This window comes from Nanorana parkeri, unplaced genomic scaffold (genome assembly GCF_000935625.1).
Source record: "Nanorana parkeri isolate BGI_ZX_2015 unplaced genomic scaffold, ASM93562v1 scaffold478, whole genome shotgun sequence".
Classification (NCBI taxonomy): domain Eukaryota; kingdom Metazoa; phylum Chordata; class Amphibia; order Anura; family Dicroglossidae; genus Nanorana; species Nanorana parkeri.
In genome coordinates, this window is record NW_017306746.1 from 1,000,390 (window position 1) to 1,019,547 (window position 19,158).

The 19,158-nt window shown below is 43.5% G+C and overlaps 1 protein-coding gene across 2 annotated transcripts in view; it reads right to left on the reverse strand.

Annotated features, from left to right (window-relative positions):
• Positions 1-19,153, reverse strand: part of RNF41 (ring finger protein 41) — a 42,163-nt gene extending 23,010 nt beyond the window's left edge. The window contains exon 1 of one of the 2 annotated variants that reach the window (XM_018560798.1): positions 19,084-19,153. The gene's annotated coding sequence lies outside the window, so the exon portion shown is untranslated. Of the gene's footprint in view, positions 1-18,680; positions 18,842-19,083 lie in introns of those variants that run through there. The other variant, XM_018560797.1, reaches the window with a different exon arrangement.
• Between the last annotated feature and the right edge of the window lie 5 nt (positions 19,154-19,158).

A 19,158-nucleotide genomic window follows, 5' to 3' on the forward strand; every position in this document is an offset into this window, starting at 1 on the left:
AAAAAAAAAAAAAAAAAAACAAACATAGTGAGGCCTTGGTCAATTGAGTACATATCATAAACCCCAGCAGCCTGAGCAGTTCGATGTTAAAGGGCTCCATTATTACATAAAGCCGAGAGTATATTCTACATATGAGAGATACGCATGTAGAATTCCTCCATATCTATTGGATACAACCCTTTATAAAATCTTGTGTAAGCCAATATTTTATAGCCCAATCAGAACATGAATGTGCCGACGCCGACTTAGACAGTAGAGATATATCCCTTTGGAACTGGTCACTATTCCAGCACCTGTAGCTGTGGGGAAAGGAGGGGTGTCTTTGTAGTAGTGTCAACTTGTAGTTAGACAAGAAATCATGTTATGAGGCCTGTACCAATTTGTTAAGGGCCCATTTACACCAGCCCACACAGTAAAAACACCTGTGTGCTGTGTAGAGGCAATGAGGAACAATTCATCGCACAGTTCATATTTTTCTTTGTAAAAATTTACTGAAGTGTCACAAATGATACTTAATTTAACTCTAAGCACTGCAGCACGCTGTGTTGCGCAGCTGCACCTTGCACAAAAGCTGCATTTTTATGCAGCACACACCATCACACATGTATGGCGTTAAGGTACAAAGTCAGCTGCCCTCACTGCAACAGGTTACGCGACAGTCCGCCTCAGGCCCAATTCCTTCAACAATCATGACGCTTGGACTGAGATTGGGGCCCAACAGACTAGAAGTTTTCCTTTGCACCTTCCAAGATACCAGAAGGAAGGACTTTCCCGACTCCAGTGCTGCACTAGATTATCCACCACACCAGGATAAGCTTCATTTTGCAGGGCAGGTGGACTGAAAGACATAGGGAAATAGGGAACCTTTTTTACCCATGGAGCTAAGATGTTGAGCTGCAACAGTCGAGTGAAACAAAGCATAGGGAACTGCCTCAAAAGGAAGCCACTCCTCAGGCCCGTCACGGAACCCACCTTGACTCCTGGAGGTGTGGAGGTGACTGCCTCCTTCCCAGTGATGATTGACCTAGGAATATAGAGACACCCCCCTCATGTCTTATTTCCATGTAACCCCAAGAGGGAGTGTTCCAGGAACCCTGAGGATTGCTATGTACATGTACCCCTTGGAACTATTAACCCAGATGTATGTGTAGAGTGGATATGCATTGGCCCTGGGACAGTTAACAGGTTGGATCAAAATCCCAGAAACATTTCTGCCTCTAAACGGAAACTATGACTACCTGAGAAAGGAGCCCATCTTAGGGCAGTGAAAGGATCAGCCCTTTAGAGGATATTTGGGCAGACCGGAAACAGGAAATCATCAGGCAAGGAACAAAAAACTCCAGCTTGAAGCCTTTGGCAACAACACTGAACCCAACCATCAGAAATGTCCCCCGCCCAAAGTGCTGAGAAGGCTAAAATTAAGTACATGAATTTAGGATGGCTTTTTCTATGTTTGACTAAACAAAGTCAGTCTTGTAATCCATGCAATCTTGCAGGGACAGAATAGCCAGGTACTAAAACTTTGCAGGATACATTGTATTTAACAGTACAGGTGAGTCCAGGAGCAGTCCATACCTGTGAACGGATAATGAAAAGGAGCTGTATCACATTAATGAGGTAAACCTTGTGCTCCCCTTCTGTACACAAGTCTGAGCAAATTAATACAGGTCTTACTGAGCTAGGAGTGCTGTTGTGCAGAAAATACAACTGAACCGGTTGATAGCTTGTAGAATTTATAGCTGAATAACCCTATAAATTATAAATACTTACCTTTCTAATGGGCGGTGTGTTAAATCTTTTTATGGGCTATGACCACCCCCGCTACCCAACACTCCTAGGGGTGTAGGATAGCATGTCCTGCTCTGCCTTACCGCCTACTCATCTAGACATCACTACAGGACACATTAATGACATAGGGGGGTCATACCTTAGCACAAGGCACGACAAATTCCAGGCGCCTGGGCTTTTCTCAGCCCATTCACTGTACCTCCATTCCTTCTCTGCCGCTTTAAGAACTGCTGTTGCTGTGGGTCCTCCCACACGTGCGTGTCATTTTTCAGCTCTACCCCTCCCTGCTAGTCCCTATGCATGGCACTGAAGAAAAGCAGGGAGGTGAGCAAAATGTAGTTCGCATTAATCTCAATTCAACCCCCAAATGGCGCAATAAATCTGCTCTGCCCATTCTTCTCCCCACTGCAGACTCACAGGCTGTCAGCAGTCTCTCCTCACAGGCTGTAATCAGCTGCAGTGGCCTGTGTCAGATGGGACACAGACCACTGACAGCCCGAGTCTGCATTCCCCCATGCCACCACCCCCCTGGTCATGCCCCCTCTGCCCCTCTTAGAATAAACTGCCAGCCAAGACAGGTCTCCAATCCAGTGGCCAGCACCAATAGCCAACCTGCTTTTGGGCATTTTAAATTACAGTAGCCAATAGCAGGCTGGCTATTGCACCTGCTTATTACCTGCTGTCAATCAGCAGACGAGGAACTAAAAAGGAGAACATTCTCCTTCAGGGCCCTCTTCTGCTGATTGACAACAGGCAGTGGGTGGGTGCAATATCCAGTCTTCTATTGGCTACTGCAATTTAAAGTAGCCAATAGCAGGCTGGCTATTGCACCTGCTTATTACCTGCTGTCAATCAGCAGACGAGGAACTAAAAAGGAGAACATTCTCCTTCAGGGCCCTCTTCTGCTGATTGACAACAGGCAGTGGGTGGGTGCAATATCCAGTCTTCTATTGGCTACTGCAATTTAAAGTAGCCAATAGCAGGCTGGCTATTGCTTCCAGCCACTGCCAGCTGTGTTTACATTCAGCTGCCTCAGCAAGCAGCTTTCATTCCGCAGCTAAAGCTATTGAAGTGGAAAGGTGACACTAGGAGGCTAAGGCTCCATTCATAATGCAGTTTCGCAGCCCCCAAAAATAGTACAAGCGCGATAATACAGTGGATTCCGCACATTCATAGCTATTTAATCCCCGCAAACGAGCAGCATACATGAGGATTAACAATGTTAGAGTTTTTGTCCTGCGTGGCCTTCTGTGTGGAAAACGCAAACGCTATATGTGAACAGAGCCTTATAGGCCTCTAAATGTTGAATAAAATTTTAAAAATACCAAAAAAAGGAAAATTACAGTCGTGAAGGCAAAATGCCCCCGCGAAAAATACCTGGCTCCTAACTTTTTTAGCTGGCTCCTGGATTCAAAGAAAATGTGTCAAGCCCTGCCTTAGCATGCAGCAGACGACATTATATTCTATACACCCTGAAGTGTTGGATAACAGTAGTGGCTATAGCTCATAATGAGCCAAGATTTTGCACCCACCCACAAGAATGGCAAGTATGTATTTTTCCTCCTTTTTTATAAAGTTATTCTGGTAGAATTTCTGCCAGGGTTGCTTCAAAGAGCACAGATATAAAGACAAAATTAGGCTACTTATGTCAATTCTATTAATTAGCCATTTTTTTAAATGACCTGTAATGGGAATACATAGTATGTTTTTTGTATCTGTTTGTGCCATTAATTAGTGCAAAAAGTTACTTTGCATTGTGCAGAACTGGTATTCACATGAAAATCAGCTGCCTACAGCTTGCTTTACTTACTTTGCATGGCATGAGACTAAAACCAGAAAATCCAGTTTCTCCGCCAGTTTGGGGATTAAAGCTTTCCAATGCAAGGAATACAACTGGAAGTAGCTGCGAGACATGGAGGCACCAACTGCTCAGATTCATCTTATATACAGGAAATAAGCAGCAAACCTTGCCAATATACAACAGTATGTAAAGAGGGTCTCCTTCACATTACAGAATGGAAAATAAGTCATATAGAAAGAGCACAACTCTAAAGCTAGCAAGTCTAATAAAACACATGCAGCTCTAGACATCTTGCATTAATTATATCATGTCAACTTTGCTGAGAATGGGGATGACAAGTTGGGTGGGGTAAGCCATTTACTGTTCCCATAATTCAGCATAATATATTAATATTTTATATTGCATTAATGGAAACAGTACAAATTTCCTCAGGCGTAGAACAATGCAGTGATGTTGTCACTGGCACACATAGTAGCACAAAAGCCTGCCAGAGGATTCTTTCGCTTAGAACAAAAAGGAGGGGAGTAGGGTTAAGAGAATTTCACTTACCGTATATACTCGAGTATAAGCCGAGATTTTCAGCCCATTTTTTTGGGTGAAAAGTCCCCCCCTCGGCTATCTGTTATCCTGAATTCAAGTAGCTTTCCCTGAATATCACATTAAAAAAAAAAAAGGTCCACTGTTCATTTGCTTATCAATTCACTTGAATTTGTGATCTGATAATTTGGATTCATTTGATTAAGTTTGATTCAGCTGTCAATTTTTCAATCTATCCACAGGTCAGAAATGATATATAATCCATCTACAACAACACAAACAATGTGGTGCCGAAAACAAGATCTGCCTACTAAGCAGTCTGGGTAATAACAAAGAGGGACGACCTTCATTTAAATCCCCATTTTAAGCCATGGCAGGGTTTACCCAGCTACCTTCAATAAAACACATTTTAGAGCAGATACACAAAAAGAAAAGAAAACGATTGTTTTGCAGAAATGTAAAGCAAACTGGCAAAGATTTTAAAAAAAAGAGCAAACCATTTCCATGTCAAAAGTGTAATAATTTCTGGAGTAGTAATGAGTGACACCAGTATTACTTTCTCGGCAGCCATTCGAGTTTATAGTATATCTGGGTTAATAGGATGCAAATGAGATGCACGCAAGTCTGGATTTTGCCCCTGCAGCACTCTCTGCCTTATAAAGAGGTTATTCGCAGACATTATCCATGCACAAAAAAAACAAAAAACACAAGAACTTCAACAAAATACATAAAGAATAAAAAAAAATATGTATGGAAGAAATACCATGAAGTAGCAGAGACTGAAAAAAAGGACAGCATATTAAAAACACACTATTTACAAAGCAATAACATTTTTATAATATACACACACACACACACACACACTAGGTGTATACATATACATATACATATATATATATTACATTACACACACGACTAAAAAAAAAAATGCAATTCTGTTTTATCATGCACTTAGGATAAAATAAGCAAAAGTCAGCAATTGCCTTGGTTGCAGAGGGTACTAATAATACCAAAGTTGAAACCACAAGTCCCCTTACTAATGCTAAACCAAATACAGACTGGAGCCTAAAATGTATGAATGTGTATGTATAAGGTCAGACCAAAATTTTTACAAATTGGACAATGAGAAGTAAAGTATCTTTAGCAATAACAACTTAAAGTGTTTCTAAACCGAAAAGCAAAAAGGTTATATTCTGCAGCTTACCAATTCTTAGATGTGGCGTCTGCATCAGTTTTCTATTTTTAAAGGGCCTGTCCACACATGCACCAGTGACCTACGTTTTACTGCACCGCATTAACGCAGGTCACTCCTAGGACACGTATATGACAACTGTTTTCTGTGTGCCCTGACCACACTACAACACCAGTGTGATGTGCGGTGCACTTGGAAAAAATTTAGACATGCTGCATTTTTTTTTTTAGTGTAGTGAATGCCATAGCAGGTGGTGCGGTGCCGTGTGGGGACCAGTTTGGAGTGCACACATCATAACAAAAAAAAAAAAGAATGTTTTGTCTGGAGAGGAGCTTTCTAGTGCTTACTGTAATTACATATTCCAAGGTAAAATGGAGTGAGTAGCTGGCCAAATCATATGCCTGCTTCTAACGAGGAGTGTGAAAGAAAGGCAGCCAGTATTATGCAACACATGGCCCAGCAACTATTTCACAAAATCCGCTAAAATAATGAACAAACTCAGCAGCTGAAAGTCTCACCACTTCACAGTTGTGTCATCGCGTTTCTAAAAATACCTAGAAAAGAGGTGCTAACTTGAGAAACACAGCAGAGCGATTTAAAACACAACCCTAAAAGCAGCCAGAGAGCTCTCTGTGTACTTCCATGTCACCACATACTATGTGTGAAAGTATTTTTAATACAAACCAATCTGACGCTATTTGGCATTTTCAATGCAGACCACAGATTTCCTCTATTAAAATCATTCCAGTGTGATCTACTGATTATGGTTGCGATGCTTACCAACTCCTATTCAGAAAAAAAATCAAATGCACATTTTTTTTGTTTTGTTTTTTTTAGGGATGCACAGATACGTATATTGGTGCCGATAGGGGTCCTGATACCAAGAGCCAATACTTTCAATTTGAAACAAGCATCTGCTGTAAGGTCCCGCGCTGGCTGGGGGCTTCACGGCGCTGTTTTCAGCAACGGCCACATATCTACGCCTCCTTCTGTCTGATCCCAGCCGCCTGCCTCCAGAGCCCTGGTAAGATGCCTCCAGAGCCCTGGTAAGATGCCGCACAGCCCTAGTAAGACCCTGCACAGCCCACCTGAGAGCCTGAGACATCAAGCCACCAGCAAAGAGCAACACAGAAGTATTGCTGAAATTTGTAGTCCTCTATAGCTGGTGGTATTCTGCATTGCTGAGATTTTAGTCCTCTATAGCTGGTGGTATTCTGCATTGCTGTGATTTGTATTTCTTTTAGGCCTTGTTTACACCAAGCGCGTTCCAGGAGCAGAGCAGTTACAGACCGGATCAAAACTGCGTCCAATGTATTCCAAATGGTATTTTGGGCTCTAGTTCACACCAGAGCGTTCAGTTCCAGAGCATGTGGGAAAACTGCAGCAAGCCCTATTTTACCTGCTCTGGAACGCATGCAAACGCATCAAAAACCCTTGGAACGCACTGAAAGCAACTTTTTTAAAACCAAAAACAGCCTGGAACACATCCAAAACACGGCAAAACCCACTGCACTGCGTGTGCAGAAACTCATGCAGGTCTGGTCTGCATTTGGTGTGAGTCAGAACTACCAGGGTCGCAGGGGTTGCAGCTGTGACTGGGCCCTGAGACCTCACCACTTTCCTAAAATCATTCGTCTGCACTGTTTTATAAAAACTGTCACATAAAAAGAAAAAAAAAACAAAAACAAAAAAAAGGATATCCGCGAGTACATGAGGAAAAGTATCGGTACCGGTACTCTTGAAAAAAATGGCATGGGTATATCCATAATTTTTTTTTTTATCGGGCTGGCATTGCCCTTTACAGAAGCCAAAATGTTCTTTTTAGTTTTGGATAGCGTAAGGGAAGGTTATAACCTCTGTCAGCTTTTTGCCATCTGTGTCCTATTGGGGAGATTTTCCTTCACTTCCTGTCCCATAGAAAAACAGGAAGTGAAAGGAAATCAGGGTCACCAAAACAAATGTCTCTTTTGAAAGATTTCCCATTCTGGAGAAATTTAGGCTTTCTTTCATATTCAGTGATAACGGTCACCAGGACAGATAGAGTATAAATCTCCATACACCGCCAACAAAATCTGGCAGGTGTTCTAATCCTTCTCGCTCTCCATTAAAAAATAAAAAGTGGCTTTAGTTGCACAGATCAATGTCACACAAAAGATATCTACTTGACGTCCCGCCATAGTAGAAGAAAAATAAAAAACTACCCTTGCAGTGATGTTGTTACCCCCACACTGCAAGGGTTAACGGCTCAATTATGTCTAGGGGTATTGTGTAAAGCAGTGGTTCTCAACCTGTGTAACATCAGGACCCACATTTGTCCTTGATCATTAAGTCGCGACCAAGTTGAACTGCTGTGGAACGCACGGCAGTGTGGGCTGCTGTGCTGTGATGGAGCTACATCCATATGTGCATTTCTTGTACAGCTCCCTTGCGTGCCCTGTAGAGGTGCTGGGAGCCAGAATGTGACATCAATCCGGTCCAGGCATCGCTAAAGGACATTCAAGGGAGCTATAAGCATTACACGCATGGATGGAGCTCCCTCGCGGCCATACCCTTAGCCCACCCCAGCTCATTTGGTCACACGGTTTTGTCAAGCAATAGTATAGCTGCACCACCAGCAGTTGTGGATCACAGCTCCATAAACTTTAAAATGAATGAACACCACCACTCACCTGCAAAGCTAGATTTGCAATACAAATAATAGTGACCAAACAAAAGGTAATAAGGAATACCAACAGACCGCACACTACATCCTCATTAACATGACTTTGGCAATTATACAAATCATTATACTAATAATGCAGTGACACACTTGTCACGGTTATTTTACTAGAAAGCTAACAGAACTTAGAGACACTGTCACTTGACAGTGCTTCCCAATATTCCACAAGCAAGGCATACTCAACAAAGTGTGCTCCCTTGAAGCCCTCGCTCCATTGCTTTACTGAATGGGCCTTCCATCTATGGGGGACCATGTGACCTACCTCTTGTGCTCTAGGCTCCATGCCTGATCACCATCTTCAGTTCCAAACACTGCCACATGGATAGGAGGAGGGGGGCAGGAGGCTACCAGAGCTCCTGCAGTGGGAACTGGGCAAGAGAGCTTAGACCATTGAGTATACCTTTACCTTTGGACCACCACGCTTCAATTACGCTTGATCAAATGTGTTTAAGCTTTTTTGGTTGCCAATTCCTCAAAGTTTTTTTCCTATTGCACATGCAGAGTGAAGAGTGACTAGTTTATAGTGCATGTTGACAGAACCACCACGTTTTATAAACAGAATATTCATGTCTTGGAAAAAAATCTTTAAAAATGTCAGTTTCCAACAACTGATAACAAACACGTGGACACAGAGGATGATTTATAAACCATCAGCCCAGCCATACTTTGGGCGAATGCTGTTTGCAAGGCATTCTTGCCACTAATGGGGACGAGGAGCACAGAAGTTCAATCTAGTGGCAACAATGCCATGTGAACGGCCTTCACTTAGCGTATGGCTGGGCTGATGGTTTATAAATCATCCCCTAAGTATGGTCAAATTGTCACAGGTTTCGTATGAGTTTTGGTATGCTATATCATTGCAAATTTGGTGGGTTTGCCCTGTTGGTGCTGTTGCAAGTGTAAGAGGGAGGAAACAGACTGACATCTCATTTCTTTCTGCATTTGTGGCCATTTCAGCCTCTGTTCCTTTGTTTGGTCTAGATATTTCTTTTATACTACAAAAAAAAAAAAGCACAGAGCGTCCCGACATGTGCAGAATCGCTTTTATTCAATTGTAGCAAATGATAAAATACTCACAAACATGCAGTAAAAAGCACCTAAAATAGTCTTGTCAATTTCTGAAAGGTGAACCCGGCTTTAATAGATCAACACAGACGCCGCTCCGCTGGCTGGCATGCTGCCTCATGGCTGTTCGTTTGTGTTTATGCAGCTGATGCGTTTTCATCATGAGCCTCCCTGTACGTTGAAAACCGAAAAAACACCAAATGGGAAGCTACACCAGAATTAGCCAATCATGAAGCTTCCACAAATAACAATGGATTTGGCTTTGAATTTCTACAATGCTCCCTGTGAAGATGGCGCTCTCAGCCTCACCATGAACAGAGACTTTCCAGCACGTGGGCCAAATACAAGAATATTTACATAAAAGTTATTACCAAAAAAAACAGTAACAGTAAAATAAACGGGTCTAAGAATGAGAGAACTGAACAAAGATTGCCTGGTCATTGGTTCCATCAGAGACCAATTCACTGCAGAATAGATTGCTTTTGGATAAAACTATTGGGCCTTAGAAATGACTCTCAGCATTCATGCACAGCTTTGATGGAAAATTGCAAGCTGTCAGCTGCCGAGTTCAGCAGCTTTTTGAGGACCCTCTAAAGCAGGGATGACAAACTATTCCATCATGGGCCACATCAGCATTATGGTTACCCTCAAAAAGGCCAGTTGTATCTGTAAGACTATATAAATGCATCTATTCTTTATCATATTAAATAATTGCCTCTACATTCAATTATTACTGGTTATAGTAATAACTGGCTCTGAAAGTAGAAGTCTATGAAAAATAATGGCAATTAGTGTAATAGTGTGGACTTTCAGCTGGGCTCTCAGGTGGCTGCACAGATTTTTATGCTGGGCTGCGACGTCTCACCAGGGCTCCCAGTCAGTCTCAGCAGGTGCAGGCAGCGTGGATCCTGAGGAAGGAGATTTTCGGCCAGCCCTGCAAACAGGTGCCGTGCTTCACAGGAAGGCTGCCAGGACCTTGCTGGGGACCTCCTCGGCAGCCTGCCTGTAAAACCCGGCGCCTGTTTACAGCGCCGGCTTCGGTTAAAAAATTTAAAGCTGCAGGAGAGTTGCGAGGGCCACATGAAATGCCCTGGTGGGACGGATTGGCATGTTTGACACGTGCTCTAGAGGGTGTCACTGAGCCAATCCTCATCCAACTGGATTGTACTCTTCTCACTATGGACATCTTGTCTCTATACACATGCATCCCCACAGAGATGGGATGGGGAGATGAGTGGTTGAGTTAAAAAAAAAAAAATAAATAATGTGGTTGAGCCACCTACTGATTTGCTTGTTGAATGTTTGCACTTGGTATTGGATAAACTATTTTCTTTTTTTTTTTTAAATGCTTTTACATGCAGGGACACGGCCATGGGAAGCTCTGCGGCCCCCTCCTATGCCAATCTATTTGTTGGCTTGTTGGAGGAGCACATCTTCCCATCCGATCGCTTCAAATATGTAAAAATGTGGCCAAGGTACATTGACAACATTTTTGTAATATGGCCAGGAACGCAGGATGCTGCACATACGTTCGTCCTAATTTAAATGCTATCACAACGGGGATCGCCTTTAACCCTGAGATGTCCCACACCTCCATATCATTCCTTGATGGCAAAATAACGGCCAAAGGGTTACCGTATGTCCACTTCCCTATACACTAAGCCGACCGACCGCAACACATTACTGAACTACCACAGTGCACATCCGGAGAGACTAAAGGATACACTTGCAATTTCACAATTTCTAAGGGTCATGTGTATTGTTCTGACACTGATGACTGTGAAAAACTGTTACAGGCTATGTATTACAAATTTCTTGAAAGGGGTTATCCTGATTGCACTTTGCAACGCACATTAATTAAAGCAAGGAGACAAAATTACACACATCCAAGCCCATTACCAATGACAGTGAAAAACAACACTCATTACTACATATAATCCCGAGTCACGCATTATTGGGAAAATATTGGCCCAAAACAACTGTATCCTTTAAGCTAAGTCAGTTTTGGGTCACAGGAGAATGTTAGTATATGTCCTCCCGTGACCCAAAAGAGAACTATGGGGAAAAAGAACGTAAAAACGCCCAGACTTTAGTACTACACTTCTTAAGTACAATATAGGAAAGCCTGGCATATAAAATATAGTGGGGGGAATGTATGAAAACTGGAGCAGACAAAATCTGGAGCAGTTGCCTATAGTAACCAATCAGGTTCTCCCTTCTGTTTGTTCAGCTAAGCTTTAAAAACGAAAACATGAGTTGATTACCTGATAACTCTGTTTCCAGGAATCTTCCAGGACAGCCATCGAGATATAGGCTCCGCCTGCCTGCAACAGGAAACACATCAACCACATTAAACAAATAGACTCCTCCTTCCATCCCAAGTCAGTAACCTCTAGGACCGAAAGATAGAAGTTGATTGGTTACTATGGGCAACTGTTCCAGATTCTCTCTGCTCCAGTTTTGATAAATTCCCCTCAATGTGTGCACAAAGCACAGGAAAATATCCAGGGAGTAATATGTAGGTTAAAAAAATCCAGGGAGTACTATGTAGGTAAAAAAATCTAGGGAGTAATATGTAGGTAAAAAGCACAAAACGTAAAAGGTTTAAAAAAAAAAAAAAGGGAAAGGCTGGCAGGCTGTGGACAGGCCTTAGTTGGAGTGAAGTAAGGGATCAGCGATGGGTGTGCTAGGTGGCTGGGAAAGGTTTTAAAGAGGATGTACTAGGCAGGCTGGAGCCCTAAAAATATATGCCATTAGCAATATGATATTGAAATGTAGTGCTGATCTTGGTAACCGTGTATAGGGGCTATATTGGTGGCATTGCAATGACATGGAAGCAGTCCAATGTCACTAGTACTTCTTCATTCCCTCCTTCCACCATAATGGATAAGTGACAGTATAGCACCCCCTCTGTAATATTAAACTGCTTTGTAGAGGAAAGATCCTACCAGTGATGTGTAACTATGAACTTCAGTCTATGCGGTGATCCTTCCTACACAGCTGCATATTTTTCAAATAAGACGCAGATCACATGACCTGAAGATGATTTCCTGGTACCATCACAATTTATAAAATTAAGATTTTTTTATTTTCTAAACTGAACCATTCCCGAAAGCAATAATTTAATTACTTTATAGGGCCCTTTGCTATCAGCTCTCTATGAAACTTTACTCAGGTATGCAAAAAGCGGCCCACATTTTACGGCCCAAACATAGAAAAAAAATGCAAACCGCCATGTGCAGCCTGTGGTGTATTACTGAGTTCACCTTGCCTCTCTGTGAATGGAGACAGACTTGTGGGCGACAGGGACAGGGTGCTTTCCTACGCAAATAATCGTTTGGACTGCTGAAGCTAGCACATTTGTAAAGCACATTGCGGAAATGATTTGTTTTGTTTTTTCAATGGTACAGCCAAACTGCTGCTTTTTAACCTAGGGCAGAAAAAAGGTATGGCCCTTTAACATCTATGCAAATTTTAATTGTCATTTCATAGTGCAAACTGTATTCCATGTGTTGTATAGTAGATCCATTTAGGTGTGATATACTGCATTTTGTGTTCTCTAAAAACATAAGGTCATAGCTTCATGAAATAAAAAGGACTGTAGATTTACACGATTTTCTTCATGTTTTAATGCGGCTTTTTCTCGGCAGCCACAATGTATCATATACAGGTAAGAATGACAAACATGTAAACTACCGTTTGCATACCGTAGGCAAGGCAGAGTGGTATAAATGAAGTCTGTGTTGTTGCACTTTATTATATTCTTCGGCTAAGTTCAGACGGGCAGCAGCCACCACCACCCCTCTGAAAAGTGATCCACAGTAGATTGCATTTCAGGGGGCCGTGGATCAGCAGCTGCCCAGCATTCGGGAGGTAATACTGCCGCCTCCTGAATGTAGTCTTCATTTTTTTTTTAAATCCCAGTGGGGATTTCCTATTGCAATACTGCACCACAACCCCATTCATTGCAATGGTCGCATTTTACAAGAGGCACCGCCTGTCAAACGTGCTCTTTATTTAGCACAGATTTCTGTATGAATGAAATGGCAAAAAAAAGGCCAAACTTCCATTCATATCACATCTGAACAAAAAATATTTACATTCTTTATGAATCTGAGCCATCTTTTCAAGGCATGCCATTACATTTCCTCAATCAACAAACTTAGGAATATGTGGGAAGACCTGTCTTAAAGAAAAAAATAAATAAGTAGATTGGATTATTGCAAGAACTGTATATTATTTTAAAGAGAAACGCAGGGCAAAAATATTAACGCTTGCACTGCAGTGGGGCCAGCCCACCGCCGCAAGGGTTAACTGCTTGTTTTCATCTAGGCATTAAAATAGTTATAGTCACCTGGCCTTGGAGCCGGCCATCACATTGCTCCCTCCAGCCTCTCTCCTCCGCTGCAGCAGTCATATGTCCCTTTAGCATCCTCACATTTTGTACACAGTGCATTGGACTTGATGACTGCAGGATCCTTAGACTGCTGCAGCGGAGCGAGTCAAAGGGGACCGGTCTAAGCGCAAGCCATTTTGAAGGATCAGGCAAGTATAACTTATTTTAGTCCCTAGAAGAAAACGAGCAGTTAACCTTTGCAGTGCGAGGGAGCCCCACTGCAAGGGGTTAATAGCAATTTTGCCAATATACACCAAAAGCAAAAATTTACTGTTTTAAATGCAGCAGAAGGGCCCTTAGATCCTCTAGATAGGCAGAGCCCGCTTTCACTCACGCAGCTGGGTGGATCTCAACAGCATTGTCGGGATCCATCCCGGCTGCGGCGCTCTCAGTGTATCGTGGGCAATAGCCCGCTATGTACGGAGCTTTGGGTCACCGGAGGAGGTTAGTATATGTCCTCCCGTGACCCTTAAGAGAACTATGGGATAAAAAGGTTACCCCATAGTTCTATTTTAAGATACTTGAATGTATTTTTAAGATTTAACTCATGACTCTCCCCTGCCATTTAGTTAAAACGGTAGATATGTACGGCGGATAGTGTGACCTTGACCCAGAATGCAGAGTTTGGGCCTGAGCAGACAACCAGCAATCCTGAATACTGTCACATGAGGACAAGTTAACCGTGTAAACTTCAACACCATGTGACATAGAGCTAACAACAGGTTTGGACTCCTGGCTCTGGCAGAAAAGCTCAGATAAGATGGATGGGGGTTGTTCTGCAAAGGGAACATGTCATTTTGCCCATATTAGTCAGAGAAAGTCTTAACATTTTGTTAGCCTTATTAGATAATAGGAATGCACCGATACCAGTATCTGTATTGGTGCCGAGTATTTGGGTGAGTACCCGTAGTTGCCCAAATGCTCCGATGCCTAGCCCGATCCTTCCTGTATCGGAAAGCCGGGCAACGAGTCATTACACGCTGCCCGGCTTTCTGATTGGCCGAGAAGCCAGCTTCATGCTCCCTCGTCAACTCATGAGGTGACGAGGGAGCATGGAGTCGGCTTCTTGATTTGACAGAAAGCCAGCTCCATGCTTTCTCGTCACCTAGTAATGAGAAGCATGGGGACGGCTTCCCTACTAATCGGGAAGCCGGGTGGCAAGTCTTTACACGCCGCCCGGCTTATCAGGAAGCCATGTGGCGAGTCATTACACGCCACCTGGCTTCCTTAAAAAGGGACTTAAGGGACGGTATCGGCGAGTGTAAAAAAAATAATTATATATATACATACCGAAATACTGGTATCGGTGCATCCCAATTCCATACTAATAGGTGAATTTATTAAAACTTCCCCTTCATTGTAAATGAGCATGTTAATGGCCCACCCACATTCCGAGGCTGGAGTGGGAGCTGACAAGAGTGCCAGGGGTAGTAGGGTAATTATTCCGGTGTTACATCCTTATACTAAACCAGCAATGGACCATTACTATATGCAATGTGGGGGAGTTACCACAATGTGATTTTTATCAGCTGACTGAAGTTGAGCTGTGAGTCTAAACTTCTGCCCTACATACTTGTTATGGATGAGTAACTAAGAAAGCAATGAAGCCAAGATCAGCAATGACAGCTAGGCCATTAATATTTACAAAGGCAGACCAATGGCAGCTCATGGATTTCTCCTATTACAGGATTCTGCAATAAATATGCTCATCAAGAAAGGAGATATTTTCATTTTATTACTGATTAACATTCAGGTAACTGAGTGGCTTGTATGAACTGCAATGAAATGAACTGTTATTCTAAACTACCAGTGCTAACGCTCCTCACTAGAGAAGGGCATCTGAGCACTACTACACAGCAACAGCTATACTAAGCATTGCAGAAATAACAGCCAATGATTTCTACAATGGTAGATTACAGGTTCCAGAGAAACCTTCCAGGAAAACCATGGAACACTGCAGAGTATTAAAAGAATATGAGACAATTACTTTGCTGACATGGTCACAAAGCATATCACAGCATAGGCACAGCAATGCCACAGGATCAAATAAAAAACATTCCCGCGTCACTCAATTATTTTTTGCTTAAATGGCTTTCTGCAGGAAAAAAGAAAAAACATCTGGAGCCTATGTGATCTTTTCCTACTGACTGTGTGCAAAGAAAGCAATATATTAACAAGCCAATTTTTTCTAAATAGACCTTTCAGCGGCGTCAACTACCTGAGCTAATTTTGTGGTACGCAGCAAGACTTCAGTCAACAAATCACCAGACCTTCTACACCTAGAAAACGTATGCTCTGTTCCTATATCCAGGTTCAACTATGTCAGAACGTTGTAAATACATTTTAAATAATGCTACTATGTTGGCTTTACTGTATGATACTTCTCTAATATACTCTTTGTAAAAGAAAACTAAAAGGGGTCCATCTAGAGATTGGAGAGCAGACACTGCACTATGCATTCCCCATTGTCTGTATTTTACAAATGATTAATAATGTATAGGCCACAATGTGGAGCCTGCAGTGCCCCATGGAGTGTTCTCTGCATAGCGTTGCAGAGACCATTTTGTAACAGAAGAGGCAGGTCACGTGACGGACTGGTCATGTGACTGGGCTCCCCCAGCACTTTTCAATGCAATGAATGAGGATTTGCTTGCTTCAGGACTCTAAAGCACTGAAAAGATTTGCTCTATAAATGTGGGGTTTTAATTTCTTTCTTTCAAGCAGTAACGCCATGGTAAGGTGACCCAGTCCCCAAGTCATCTTCATAATAGACCTTGCAATAACAAGACTATAACAGCTAAAACTCTGGAGCAAAAAAAAAAAAAAACAACAACAAAAAAACCCTTGCAGTGGCGACCCCCACATGGCTATGGTTAAATTATTTACTTATTACAGCTATTTTTATAGCGCTGAGAATTTAAGTATTGCTTCCCATATTGTACATGCACATCACCAGCTTACAATCCAAGGTCCATACCTTACATGCATACATTCTAGAGTCAATTTAAACAGGAGCCAATTAACCTATCAGCATGTCTTTAGAGTATGGGAGGAAACCCACACACTCCATGCAGATAGTATCCTGGTTGGGATTTGTAGTAAGGACACCAGTGATGCATGGTAGGAGTGCTAACCATCAATCCACTGTGCCGCCAAGTCTAGGTGACTTATGTGAATGTGCAACTATGTAGAGCGCTGCGTAAAATTGTCAATATTATATAAATCCCAGTAATAATTAATAGGGGTAAAGGAAAAGGCTGTAGTACTTACCTTATTCATCACTCCCCCTGTCTGAGGTTCTGGACAGGCCCTGGGCATCCTTACTAATAGTCCTGCATTGTACATCTTAGACCCGTGGGTCTCAACTGGTGGGTGACCACGTGCTTTCCACTGCGCTGGGTGAGAGGCTCCTCAGCCTCCCCATAGCACAACATTGTCCGTTCTCGCGCCGAGCAGCCATTACAAACACACTGCCCGGTGCCGAGTATCAGTTTGAGGCAGGGTGGACTGAGGGTATGGCCGTGAGGGAGCTCCATCCATACATGCATGCATGGCTTACAGCTCCTTTACGTGCCCTGCACAGGAGCCTGGACCGTTGTGATGTCACATTCTGGCTCCCAGAACCTCTGTAGCATGTGCAAGGGAGCTGTACAAGCAATACAAATATGGATGGAGCTCCGTCACAGCGCAGCAGCCCACACTGGACCCCAGGCTGTGGATCCACTCCAGCTTCCAGTTCTCGTAACGTAGGGAGACTGGGTGGATCTGAAAAAGTAAAATAAAAATATTAAAAACACTTTTTGGTGTATGTGAAGCAGTCAGTGTCTTTGAGGACCTATTCACACTAGTACAGTGCATTAATCACACAGTCCCATGTGATCAACGAACCCTACCACGTGTTCATTCAAATGGCAGCCCAAACGCTCCTCACGCATCACAATGCGCGGTACCATAATGCCGTGCGTTCCAGTGCAGTGCGACCTGGGACCCGACTTAATAACCAAGGATTTGTCCTGAGTCCTGAGGTTACCACCATCTTAGATAAGACGCTGCGAGGGCCTTGTCCCCCAGTGTGGAGGAAGCCTCCTGAAGTGACCGTGGCCATACACTGCTCGAAGTTTGGCTGGGTCCTGCAGAACAGTGTGTGGTTCGATCAACTCCCTTCCATTCAACAAAACTAACAGGGTTATTCACAAAAGGGTGAAGAGTTTGGAGAAGGCAGGAGAAGTGAACAATCTAGGACAACATAGGTGACCTACAAAGTGAGCGGAAATTGAAAATTTTTCCAAATCAGCTATTTTGGCCTAGACTGTTCACGTCTCCTGCCTTCCCCAAACCCTTCACCCTTTTTTGAATAACTGTAAATTTTCGAACAACATTTCTTCAAAAGGAGGCGGTTTGAAGTTCGCCAGATGAACAGCGACAGGAGCAGACACTGTTCGGTATTCTGACAGCAGCAGTGTATCGCCCTGCCAGTTTGGGATGTGGGTTAGGGGAGGACTGGAAAGGTATTGGTTTCCTGCCTGGAGTAGGGTTTTACATTGTGAATAGACACATGTTCATTACACAGGCACTGTAATAGAAGATGAAACCCCCCATGGGCAGGCCTTGGTAACATATCAGACACAAATAAGAATGGAGACTTGTGAACTTCCAGCGTGTCGTTTTGTTCCTCCGGACGAGATTTAAAACACAAAACCTGACATTGACTTGCAGACCTTTTCAGATCTCATTCCAGTGATTGTACAAATGAAAAGGAATATATTCTATAGCAGGACAGTTCATGTCAGAAGGATTACAGATAGTTGTGGACTTCAAAAACACATCAAATATCTCAGCTCGACTTCAGATATAGGATGATAATGATGATGAAGATCGTCCATGGCTACCAGGATTTCTGGTGATCCTGTGTAATTCATTCCATACAAGCACGGATAGAAGATCTGCACAGCCAACAAAACAACGAACACAGACATATCCAAGCAACAGCTGCGTCTTAGTACCGGCACTAGGCGCTCACGTGCCCTCCGTACAGACCCCGACGTGCCCACACATCACCAGATGGCCAGTATGTACAATATCAGCTCAGACTTCTCCAGACCTGCCTGCAGCCTTCCCCACTCCAGCGGCCTCCTCTTCACACACTGCACCGCGAGGGGAAAAGACACCACAAAGTACTTACCGTGCCCAACCCCGACCCCAGTGGAGTGGACGCGGCCTCTCCCGGGGCAGGGAGGCTACGGACCCCGGACGCTCCGTCTCTCCTTCCCCCCCTGACAGGAGCTGACGCCACCACCGGTCTCACAGCTCTGCTGCTACGCAACCCATCGCCAAGCCACGCCCTCCATTCCCTGATTGACTCGCCGTCTAAACCAATCCTGGAAGCAAGCTGTCCAAAGAGCGCGTGGCCTCTTCCCTCAATGGCCAATGACAGAAGAGGGGGAGGGGATTGACAAGGGGCGGGAGATTAAGGCTGGATGTTTCCTGGGGATAGGGAGAACCTTTAAAGTACAAGTTCACTTCAACAAACCCCCCTCCCTATCCTAATTTAAGGCAGAACCCCCCCCCCACAGGCAGGTATTTACCTACATTTCCGTGTCGTCTTCCTCGGGTGTTTACATCCTCGGTGCAGAAATCTCCGCCGCTGGCTGCCCCCTCCT